Source organism: Phyllobates terribilis, unplaced genomic scaffold (assembly GCF_046119375.1).
Source record: "Phyllobates terribilis strain yellow unplaced genomic scaffold, ASM4611937v1 Scaffold_7__3_contigs__length_470593459, whole genome shotgun sequence".
NCBI lineage: Eukaryota > Metazoa > Chordata > Amphibia > Anura > Dendrobatidae > Phyllobates > Phyllobates terribilis.
This window is the reverse complement of record NW_027362767.1, coordinates 10,334,252-10,346,324: the sequence shown is the minus strand read 5'-3', so window position 1 is coordinate 10,346,324 and position 12,073 is coordinate 10,334,252. Positions and strand designations below refer to the sequence as shown.

At 50.2% G+C, this 12,073-nt stretch overlaps 1 protein-coding gene and 1 long non-coding RNA gene across 3 annotated transcripts in view; one reads left to right on the top strand and one right to left on the bottom strand.

The window, feature by feature from the left end:
* The window catches only part of NRXN3 (neurexin 3), a 124,249-nt gene that overhangs the window by 77,579 nt on the left and 34,597 nt on the right, over nucleotides 1-12,073 (bottom strand). The window lies entirely within an intron of this gene.
* LOC141153408 (uncharacterized) overlaps nucleotides 7,892-12,073 on the top strand; it is a 32,685-nt gene continuing 28,503 nt past the window's right edge. Inside the window, exon 1 of the long non-coding RNA XR_012247298.1 lies at nucleotides 7,892-8,159. This is a non-coding gene — a long non-coding RNA (uncharacterized lncRNA). The remainder of the gene's footprint in view (nucleotides 8,160-12,073) is intronic.

Here is a 12,073-nt window from a genome sequence, read left to right as displayed (position 1 = left end):
GTTGTCTACAGGAAGTTGTGGACAAGTGGAGAGGTTGTCTATCTTCAGCAAGTCCTGGAGAAAAGAGGGGTTGTGTATGGAAGGTCCTAGAGCAGGGCAGTGGTGTACAAGATGTCTTGAAGAAGAGGCGAGGTTGTCTATAGTAAGTTCTAGAGAATAGGAGGGGTTGTCTACGGGAAGTCCTGGAAAAGATGAGGGGTTGTCTATGGAAAGTCCTGGAGAAGAGGAGAGGTTGTGTACGGGTCCTAGAGGGGGGGAGGAGTTGTCTATAGGAAGTCCTGGAGAAGAGGTGGGGTTGTCTATGGAAAGTCCTAGAGAAGGAGACCGTTTCTCTACAGGAAGTCCTGTAGAAGAGGTGTTGTCGTCAGGAAGTCCTAGGGAAGAAAAGGGGTTCTCTACAAAAAGTCCTGGAGAAAAGGTGGGGTTCTCTACAGGAGGTCCTGGAGAAGAGGAGGAGTTATTTATAGGAGGTCCTGGAGAAGAGGAGGAGTTATTTATAGGAGGTCCTGGAGAAGAGGAGGAGTTATTTATAGGAGGTCCTGGAGAAGAGGAGGAGTTATTTATAGGAGGTCCTGGAGAAGAGGCGAAGTTGTCTACAGGAGGTCCTGGAGAGGAGGGTTTGTCTACATGAGATCTTGGAGATCTTGCGTAAGAACATATTCCATGATATTTTAATACTAATGTAAAATCTGTTGTTATGCTCTAGAATGTTCTAAAAGTAGGTCCATACAAGGGGAAAGTGACCCCTGTTTGCAGTCATGACTGCACCCATTCTTGTATGAAGACCCTATACTTGCTGACAGACGGACCCACACATTGTAGGACTCCTCTGCTTCCAGTTAAACAATCTGTTGCTGATTGCTTAGCACAAGCACTCCAGATCATGGCTGGTCTGTGTCTCGCTGCTTAAGGACTGGTATGTTCTTCTCAAGCAAATTACACTCTTTCAGGCCCTCGGCAGGGAGAGCGGGGGTGTGATTGGAGATTACAAATTGTACCAAATCCTGGACTACACAAAATGGGTTTAACCATATCACCGCCAGTAGACTAAACAGAGGATCGTTTAATAGCAGACACCTACTGACCTGGCGCTCTTCTTCTTTTCTTTTTGAAGGGTACAGGACCCAAGTGAATAGTGATAATGTTGTGGTCTTTACATTACAGATTAGACCGTGCAGAAAGGTCTTCAAAATATAAAGCACCCCCCGGAATGGGCATCATGAGATACAAGTGTATAGCTCCATTCACTGCCTGCACAATGTCCTCCTAGCACCATCAGGTACAAGGAAGCAGACAACACCGGACCAGAACACCAAAGTCTTTCCATTCCAAGTCTAGAACGTTTCCGTAGTGGATGTACAATCTGCTGCCCAGACTCCTCTCCTGGCATATTCCTCCTTAGACTCAGCCCAAACCAACAAACTACCTCAATTACATGGTCAAAGGACAAAAGACCTGGACAAAAATACTGACACCTACAGTTAAACCCAACTGTATAGTGAGTCCACACCGCCAGCAGATCACCCAGATTAGCATCAGTCAGACACATACAGCAACCAGCGGCCGTCCCCACGGGCAATGCATCATCCACATTGCCTGTGCGCATATTCTTGGGGGATTGGACCTGGAGCAATGCTGTGCCAATTCTTTGCAAATATTTGGTCAATGGGTCTTTCTTGAATGTCAAAAATTAATCAAGCCAGGAGCTGCTGGAAGGCAAGTCTAGTGAAAACTCATTACAAGTCAGAAAAACACATTCATTCCTTCAGCTCGCAGCAATGCAAAGTGCCAGGCAAAATCTACAAGGCAGAGAAAAGAAAGGACGGAAGCGTCGGTGGAGGACGAGTGGCTGGACATCTCACGTAGACAAGTCTACAGTGCCAAGCCATCTCAACTCACCCAAAGGGTTAATGAGCCGTGATCGGCCGTCTGTAAGGGCCATGACATGGCACATGACACAAATACACCACTGATCAATTTTAGTCTGTTCCACAGTATGTGAGTCTTTGAAGTGGAGCGGGGGCATGCGAGCCACGTCTGAGCCGGGATGGAGCTGCTGTCTAGATGCCAATTATCCTAGAGGGCTGAGGAGTCAGGGTGGCACAGGGGGTCATCCAGGCACACACCAATTCAAAGAGCTCTATGTTTAATGGAAATACCCTTCAGAAGGGAATCAGGAGCAGAACGGCTTCAATTCAATTATCAGCTCAGGGCAGAGTGAGGCAGAAAACACAGACGGCAAGAGAGACACCGAATGTGGGAAGACGCAGGAGCAGAATAAGCAAAGATGAATGTAAGGACAAATGATGGTAACTGAAGGCCAACAGAAGGAACCTCGTAAAACAGTAACATAAAGGTTGTATCACACCATGGAGGACAGGACGCCTGCAGAGAGGAAAACCACGAGGAACAGCAATACTAACAGACCAGGACACAACTCTGCTTTACCGCCATTGCCAGTCTTATTGCCAGGCCACTAAGAATCACCAATTTCTACAATTCTAACCACATAGGTTACCTCATCCAGGGCTCTCCCAAGCATTGTGAAATGACTATTAGGGAGAGGTGGCTATGGGATGACACAGATGAGAAGGAAAGGTTGTCTACAGTAAGGAAACCGTGGACAAGAGGAGAGGCTGTCTACAGGAAGTCGTGGACAAGAGGAGAGGCTGTCTACAGGAAGTCGTGGACAAGAGGAGAGGTTGTCTACAGGAAGTCGTGGACAAGAGAAGAGGCTGTCTACAGTAAGGAAGTCGTGGACAAGAGGAGAGGCTGTCTACAGGAAGTCGTGGACAAGAGGAGAGGTTGTCTACAGGAAGTCGTGGACAAGAGGAGAGGTTGTCTACAGGAAGTCGTGGACAAGTGGAGAGGTTGTCTACAGGAAGTCGTGGACAAGAGGAGAGGTTGTCTACAGTAAGGAAGTCGTGGACAAGAGGAGAGGTTGTCTACAGTAAGGAAGTCGTGGACAAGAGGAGAGGCTGTCTACAGGAAGTCGTGGACAAGAGGAGAGGCTGTCTACAGGAAGTCGTGGACAAGTGGAGAGGTTGTCTACAGGAAGTCGTGGACAAGAGGAGAGGTTGTCTACAGGAAGTCGTGGACAAGAGGAGAGGTTGTCTACAGGAAGTCGTGGACAAGTGGAGAGGTTGTCTACAGGAAGTCGTGGACAAGTGGAGAGGTTGTCTACAGGAAGTCGTGGACAAGAGGAGAGGTTGTCTACAGGAAGTCGTGGACAAGAGGAGAGGCTGTCTACAGGAAGTCGTGGACAAGTGGAGAGGTTGTCTACAGGAAGTCGTGGACAAGAGGAGAGGTTGTCTACAGGAAGTCGTGGACAAGTGGAGAGGTTGTCTACAGGAAGTCGTGGACAAGAGGAGAGGTTGTCTACAGTAAGGAAGTCGTGGACAAGAGGAGAGGTTGTCTACAGTAAGGAAGTCGTGGACAAGAGGAGAGGCTGTCTACAGGAAGTCGTGGACAAGAGGAGAGGCTGTCTACAGGAAGTCGTGGACAAGTGGAGAGGTTGTCTACAGGAAGTCGTGGACAAGAGGAGAGGTTGTCTACAGGAAGTCGTGGACAAGAGGAGAGGTTGTCTACAGGAAGTCGTGGACAAGTGGAGAGGTTGTCTACAGGAAGTCGTGGACAAGAGGAGAGGTTGTCTACAGGAAGTCGTGGACAAGAGGAGAGGCTGTCTACAGGAAGTCGTGGACAAGTGGAGAGGTTGTCTACAGGAAGTCGTGGACAAGAGGAGAGGTTGTCTACAGGAAGTCGTGGACAAGTGGAGAGGATGTCTACAGGAAGTCGTGGACAAGAGGAGAGGTTGTCTACAGGAAGTCGTGGACAAGAGGAGAGGTTGTCTACAGGAAGTCGTGGACAAGTGGAGAGGATGTCTACAGGAAGTCGTGGACAAGAGGAGAGGTTGTCTACAGGAAGTCGTGGACAAGAGGAGAGGCTGTCTACAGGAAGTCGTGGACAAGAGGAGAGGCTGTCTACAGGAAGTCGTGGACAAGTGGAGAGGTTGTCTACAGGAAGTCGTGGACAAGTGGAGAGGTTGTCTACAGGAAGTCGTGGACAAGAGGAGAGGTTGTCTACAGGAAGTCGTGGACAAGAGGAGAGGTTGTCTACAGGAAGTCGTGGACAAGAGGAGAGGTTGTCTACAGGAAGTCGTGAACAAGTGGAGAGGTTGTCTACAGGAAGTCGTGGAGAGGATGTCTTCAGGAAGTCGTGGATAAGTGGAGAGGTTGTCTACAGGAAGTCGTGGACAAGAGGAGAGGTTGTCTACAGGAAGTCGTGGACAAGAGGAGAGGTTGTCTACAGGAAGTCGTGGACAAGAGGAGAGGTTGTCTACAGGAAGTCGTGGACAAGTGGAGAGGTTGTCTACAGGAAGTCGTGGACAAGAGGAGAGGCTGTCTACAGGAAGTCGTGGACAATTGGACAGGTTGTCTACAGGAAGTCGTCGACAAGAGGAGAGGTTGTCTACAGGAAGTCGTGGACAAGAGGAGAGGTTGTCTACAGGAAGTCGTGGACAAGAGGAGAGGTTGTCTACAGGAAGTCGTGGACAAGTGGAGAGGTTGTCTACAGGAAGTTGTGGACAAGTGGAGAGGTTGTCTATCTTCAGCAAGTCCTGGAGAAAAGAGGGGTTGTGTATGGAAGGTCCTAGAGCAGGGCAGTGGTGTACAAGATGTCTTGAAGAAGAGGCGAGGTTGTCTATAGTAAGTTCTAGAGAATAGGAGGGGTTGTCTACGGGAAGTCCTGGAAAAGATGAGGGGTTGTCTATGGAAAGTCCTGGAGAAGAGGAGAGGTTGTGTACGGGTCCTAGAGGGGGGGAGGAGTTGTCTATAGGAAGTCCTGGAGAAGAGGTGGGGTTGTCTATGGAAAGTCCTAGAGAAGGAGACCGTTTCTCTACAGGAAGTCCTGTAGAAGAGGTGTTGTCGTCAGGAAGTCCTAGGGAAGAAAAGGGGTTCTCTACAAAAAGTCCTGGAGAAAAGGTGGGGTTCTCTACAGGAGGTCCTGGAGAAGAGGAGGAGTTATTTATAGGAGGTCCTGGAGAAGAGGAGGAGTTATTTATAGGAGGTCCTGGAGAAGAGGAGGAGTTATTTATAGGAGGTCCTGGAGAAGAGGAGGAGTTATTTATAGGAGGTCCTGGAGAAGAGGCGAAGTTGTCTACAGGAGGTCCTGGAGAGGAGGGTTTGTCTACATGAGATCTTGGAGATCTTGCGTAAGAACATATTCCATGATATTTTAATACTAATGTAAAATCTGTTGTTATGCTCTAGAATGTTCTAAAAGTAGGTCCATACAAGGGGAAAGTGACCCCTGTTTGCAGTCATGACTGCACCCATTCTTGTATGAAGACCCTATACTTGCTGACAGACGGACCCACACATTGTAGGACTCCTCTGCTTCCAGTTAAACAATCTGTTGCTGATTGCTTAGCACAAGCACTCCAGATCATGGCTGGTCTGTGTCTCGCTGCTTAAGGACTGGTATGTTCTTCTCAAGCAAATTACACTCTTTCAGGCCCTCGGCAGGGAGAGCGGGGGTGTGATTGGAGATTACAAATTGTACCAAATCCTGGACTACACAAAATGGGTTTAACCATATCACCGCCAGTAGACTAAACAGAGGATCGTTTAATAGCAGACACCTACTGACCTGGCGCTCTTCTTCTTTTCTTTTTGAAGGGTACAGGACCCAAGTGAATAGTGATAACGTTGTGGTCTTTACATTACAGATTAGACCGTGCAGAAAGGTCTTCAAAATATAAAGCACCCCCCGGAATGGGCATCATGAGATACAAGTGTATAGCTCCATTCACTGCCTGCACAATGTCCTCCTAGCACCATCAGGTACAAGGAAGCAGACAACACCGGACCAGAACACCAAAGTCTTTCCATTCCAAGTCTAGAACGTTTCCGTAGTGGATGTACAATCTGCTGCCCAGACTCCTCTCCTGGCATATTCCTCCTTAGACTCAGCCCAAACCAACAAACTACCTCAATTACATGGTCAAAGGACAAAAGACCTGGACAAAAATACTGACACCTACAGTTAAACCCAACTGTATAGTGAGTCCACACCGCCAGCAGATCACCCAGATTAGCATCAGTCAGACACATACAGCAACCAGCGGCCGTCCCCACGGGCAATGCATCATCCACATTGCCTGTGCGCATATTCTTGGGGGATTGGACCTGGAGCAATGCTGTGCCAATTCTTTGCAAATATTTGGTCAATGGGTCTTTCTTGAATGTCAAAAATTAATCAAGCCAGGAGCTGCTGGAAGGCAAGTCTAGTGAAAACTCATTACAAGTCAGAAAAACACATTCATTCCTTCAGCTCGCAGCAATGCAAAGTGCCAGGCAAAATCTACAAGGCAGAGAAAAGAAAGGACGGAAGCGTCGGTGGAGGACGAGTGGCTGGACATCTCACGTAGACAAGTCTACAGTGCCAAGCCATCTCAACTCACCCAAAGGGTTAATGAGCCGTGATCGGCCGTCTGTAAGGGCCATGACATGGCACATGACACAAATACACCACTGAAATCTATAATTACTGAAAACTATCAATTATTAATCAACCAACTGCTGAATCCCTCAAATAGCAAACAAAAAGGAAAAAGCCAGAAGCAGAGGAGCGGTGATTACCCCCCAGGGGCGAGCGGGAGCAGCCATGGTAAGAGCGGCGGGACGCCTGACTGATACCAGACACGTACAATACTGGTCCAGATTCAAGGGATGGATGCTGGACACCCGAACATTAACAACCCCAACCATCATCTTAGCCAGACTATCGCTCCGAGCGACAGCTGCAGCAACCCTGGGGGCTCGACAACACATCCCCCCCCATCTCAAAGATGTCTGAAGGGATAGCAGGACTGTCCCCCGGAGCTGAGCGATGCAGGCGGGGAAAGGTTGCTGTGTCCCGCAGGCTTGAAACAGATGCTATTCTGTGTAAAAATCATACAGAGCGCAGAAGGCTCATAATTAGAGAATGCATAATGATCCATAAATTACCGCAGCAGCGTGCGCCGCACAACTCCGGCTGCAGCTCGTACAGTGAGTGCCACGGTCAACGGTAGCACCTACACATGAACATCATCGGGGCTGAACATCCAGAACACTACAAGGTAGACCACTAAGACCAACATAACCCACCCACCTGGCGGCCTGGCCGAACACCAGCGTGGAGCAGCACAATCCCATCTCAGAAAGGACGCTCCAGCTGGAGGCTGCGTCCATGGAGTCCAGAAAAAGATGTCCAGCAACTCTCATATCAACTCACCAGACAAAAATTGGAAGCAATCAGCAGGGGTGCGCCTCTATCCACAGCCAGCCCCCAATCAGCCAGAGCCATCCATTACACTCCTCCAGAGCCGCCTTCCATTACACTCCTCCAGAGCCGCCTTCCATTACACTCCTCCAGAGCCGCCTTCCATTACACTCCTCCAGAGCCGCCTTCCATTACACTCCTCCAGAGCCGCCTTCCATTACACTCCTCCAGAGCCGCCTTCCATTACACTCCTCCAGAGCCGCCTTCCATTACACTCCTCCAGAGCCGCCTTCCATTACACTCCTCCAGAGCCGCCTTCCATTACACTCCTCCAGAGCCGCCTTCCATTACACTCCTCCAGAGCCGCCTTCCATTACACTCCTCCAGAGCCACAACACCTACGTCTATTAGACTTTTCTACAACTCCATCTCCGGTGATTCCCGTAGCGGTACGATTTGAGATCTCACTTTCCCGCTTTCAGAAACCTTTACAACCTTGTTTTCTGGACATGGTGGAGCCTCGGCGCAGGAGCGTGGAGGTGTTGGGCAGTGTGTGGTGTGAGAGGTATACACGAGCAGCCGGTGGTCACACAGCGCCGGTGCGTTTCTCTGCTGCGCTGTCAGCGGAGCGTTCTTCATCCTGGCAGTAACATGCACGGTAGAGAAGGTTTGTTATTCCACACAGACAGGCGGAGTGGGCACCGGGGTCTCCGCAGCACTCGGAGGCTGGCAGATGTCACCGGGGACGGTGCGTAGTGAAGGAGCTTTCCTGGAGTGTGACTGGAGTCGGGCTGTCAGCAGCCTCATCTCACGCATGAACCACCAATGTCATGGATGAGACAAGCAGAGATGCAGCCATTAATCTTCCTCTGAGGGAGCGAGCTGCCGAGTGTCAGGTATGAATGTAACATCTGTTCCACTCTCACGTCTGCTGCCATACATGCCCTGAAAATCTGCCCATCGGGTGACAGCCCCCCGAGACTGATGCCTCACAACACTCCAGTGTGAACGAGAGCATGGAGGAGAGAGGACAGTGACACCAGGGAGCAGCACGGATAGAGGAGGCAGGGGGTCCGGATCACTGAGGACCATGCACCGACACGGCTACAACAAAGGCACTGACAACCAAATAACTACAAGCTTTATTCTTGTTAAAGGGGCTGTCGGCACAGGATGACTGTTCACACCAAGCACAGGCGCTCGGGGCATCATGGCGGCCAATCATTTACACCTCCCACCTGCTTGGTTTCCATCAGTCTCCGCCCCCCCTGTTCTGATTGACAGCTCCGACTTCTCAGCGCCAGAGAAGGGAGGAGATGGAGGGAAACCAGCAGGTGGGAAGGTGCAGATAAGTGTCTGGCCGCCATGATGCCCCGCGCGCCTGTGCTTGGTGTGAGCAGTCGTTCACTGCTGACAGAGCCTCTTTAATTACACCTGGACACTGATATTGTTTTTCCTAAAGGTGCATTTCACTTTATTTTCTGCATTGCATTACGGGGGCGGCCATCGCGCTTCAGCTTCTGTTTCCAGGATTTACTACAGCCACAGGGACCAGAGACAACGGCAGACAGGATGGGACTATGGCATCGAATCCTAGCCATGCTGGGATCTGAGAACGGTGATTGGGAGGGTAGGGTGAGCTGTGACATCACTAGGAGAGTGTTGTGGGCATGCTCTGTGATCTGTGCGGGGGAGGTGAGCTGTGCCATTATAGATTTATACTGGAGTGTTGTGGGCATGCTCTGTGATCTGTGCGGGGGTGGGGAGCTGTGCCATTATAGATTTATACCGGAGTGTTGTGGGCATGCTCTGTGCGGGGAAGGTGAGCTGTGCCATTATAGATTTATACTGGAATGTTATGGGCATGCTCTGTGATCTGTGCCATTATAGATTTATACTGGAGTGTTGTGGGCATGCTCTGTGATCTGTGCGGGGGAGGTGAGCTGTGCCATTATAGATTTATACTGGAGTATTGTGGGCATGCTCTGTGATCTGTGCGGGGGCGGGGAGCTGTGCCATTATAGATTTATACTGGAGTGTTGTGGGCATGCTCTGTGATCTGTGCAGGGGGGGGTGAGCTGTGCCATTATAGACTTATACTGGAGTGTTGTGGGCATGCTCTGTGATCTGTGCCGGGGAGGTGAGCTGTGCCATTATAGATTTATACTGGGGTATTGTGGGCATGCTCTGTGATCTGTGTCGGGGAGGTGAGGTGAGCTGTGCCATTATAGATTTATACTGGAGTGTCGTGGGCATGCTCTGTGATCTGTGCAGGGGAGGTGAGCTGTGTCATTATAGATTTATACTGGACTGTTGTGGGCATGCTCTGTGATCTGTGCAGGGGGAGGTGAGCTGTGCCATTATAGATTTATACTAGATTGTTGTGGGCATGCTCTGTGATCTGTGCGGGGGAGGTGAGCTGTGACATTATAGATTTATACTGGAGTGTTGTGGGCATGCTCTGTGATCTGTGCAGGGGTGGGGAGCTGTGCCATTATAGATTTATACTGGGGTGTTGTGGGCATGCTCTGTGACCTGTGCGGGGGAGGTGAGCTGTGCCATTATAGATTTATACTGGAGTGTTGTGGGCATGCTCTGTGACCTGTGCGGGGGAGGTGAGCTGTGCCATTATAGATTTATACTGGAGTGTTGTGGGCATGCTCTGTGATCTGTGCGGGGGAGGTGAGCTGTGCCATTATAGATTTATACTGGAGTGTTGTGGGCATGCTCTGTGATCTGTGCGGGGGAGGTGAGCTGTGCCATTATAGATTTATACTGGAGTGTTGTGGGCATGCTCTGTGATCTGTGCGGGGGAGGTGAGCTGTGCTATTATAGATTTATACTGGGGTGTTGTGGGCATGCTCTGTGATCTGTGCGGGGGAGGTGAGCTGTGCCATTATAGATTTATACTGGAGTGTTGTGGGCATGCTCTGTGATCTGTGCGGGGGTGGGGAGCTGTGCCATTATAGATTTATACTGGGGTGTTGAGGGCATGCTCTGTGATGTGCGGGGGAGGTGAGTTGTGCCATTATAGATTTATACTGGAGTGTTGTGGGCATGCTCTGTGATCTGTGCGGGGGAGGTGAGCTGTGCCATTATAGATTTATACTGGAGTGTTGTGGGCATGCTCTGTGATCTGTGCGGGGGAGGTGAGCTGTGCCATTATAGATTTATACTGGAGTGTTGTGGGCATGCTCTGTGATCTGTGCGGGGGTGGGGAGTTGTGCCATTATAGATTTATACTGGAGTGTTGTGGGCATGCTCTGTGATCTGTGCGGGGGTGGGGAGCTGTGCCATTATAGATTTATACCGGAGTGTTGTGGGCATGCTCTGTGATCTGTGCGGAGGAAGTGAGCTGTGCCATTATAGATTTATACTGGAGTGTTGTGGGCATGCTCTGTGATCTGTGCGGGGGTGGTGAGCTGTGCCATTATAGATTTATACCGGAGTTTTGTGGGCATGCTGTGTGATCTGTGCAGGGGGAGGTGAGCTGTGCTATTATAGATTTATACTGGAGTGTTGTGGGCATGCTCTGTGATCTGTGCGGGTGTGGGGAGCTGAGCCATTATAGATTTATACTGGAGTGTTGTGGGCATGCTCTGTGATCTGTGCGGGGAGGTGAGCTGTGCCATTATAGATTTATACCGGAGTGTTGTGGGCATGCTCTGTGATCTGTGCGGAGGAGGTGAGCTGTGCTATTATAGATTTATACTGGAGTGTTGTGGGCATGCTCTGTGATCTGTGCGGGGGAGGTGAGCTGTGCCATTATAGATTTATACTGGAGTGTTGTGGGCATGCTCTGTGATCTGTGCGGAGGAGGTGAGCTGTGCCATTATAGATTTATACTGGAGTGTTGTGGGCATGCTCTGTGATCTGTGCGGGGGAGGTGAGCTGTGCCATTATAGATTTATACTGGAGTGTTGTGGGCATGCTCTGTGATCTGTGCGGGGGAGGTGAGCTGTGCCATTATAGATTTATACCGGAGTGTTGTGGGCATGCTCTGTGATCTGTGCGGGGGAGGTGAGCTGTGCCATTATAGATTTATACCGGAGTGTTGTGGGCATGCTCTGTGATCTGTGCGGAGGAGGTCAGCTGTGCCATTATAGATTTATACTGGAGTGTTGTGGGCATGCTCTGTGTGGGGGTGGTGAGCTGTGCCATTATAGATTTATACTGGAGTGTTGTGGGCATGCTCGGTGATCTGTGCGGGGGTGGTGAGCTGTGCCATTATAGATTTATACTGGAGTGTTGTGGGCATGCTCTGTGATCTGTGCGAGGGAGGTGAGCTGTGCTATTATAGATTTATACTGGAGTGTTGTGGGCATGCTCTGTGATCTGTGCGGGGGTGGGGAGCTGTGCCATTATAGATTTATACTGGAGTGTTGTGCGCATGCTCTGTGATCTGTGCGGGGGTGGTGAGCTGTGCCATTATAGATTTATACCGGAGTGTTGTGGGCATGCTCTGTGATGGGCAGGTGAGCTGTGCCATTAGAGATTTATACTTGAGTGTTGTGGGCATGTTCTGTGATCTGTGCGGGGGTGGGGAGCTGTGCCATTATAGATTTATACTGGGGTGTTGTGGGCATGCTCTGATCTGTGCGGGGGAGGTGAGCTGTGCCATTATAGATTTATACTGGAGTGTTGTGGGCATGCTCTGTGATCTGTGCGGGGGTGGTGAGCTGTGCTATTATAGATTTATACTGGGGTGTTGTGGGCATGCTCTGATCTGTGTGGGGGTGGTGAGCTGTGCCATTATAGATTTATACTGGAGTGTTGTGGGCATGCTCTGTGATCTGTGCGGGGGTGGTGA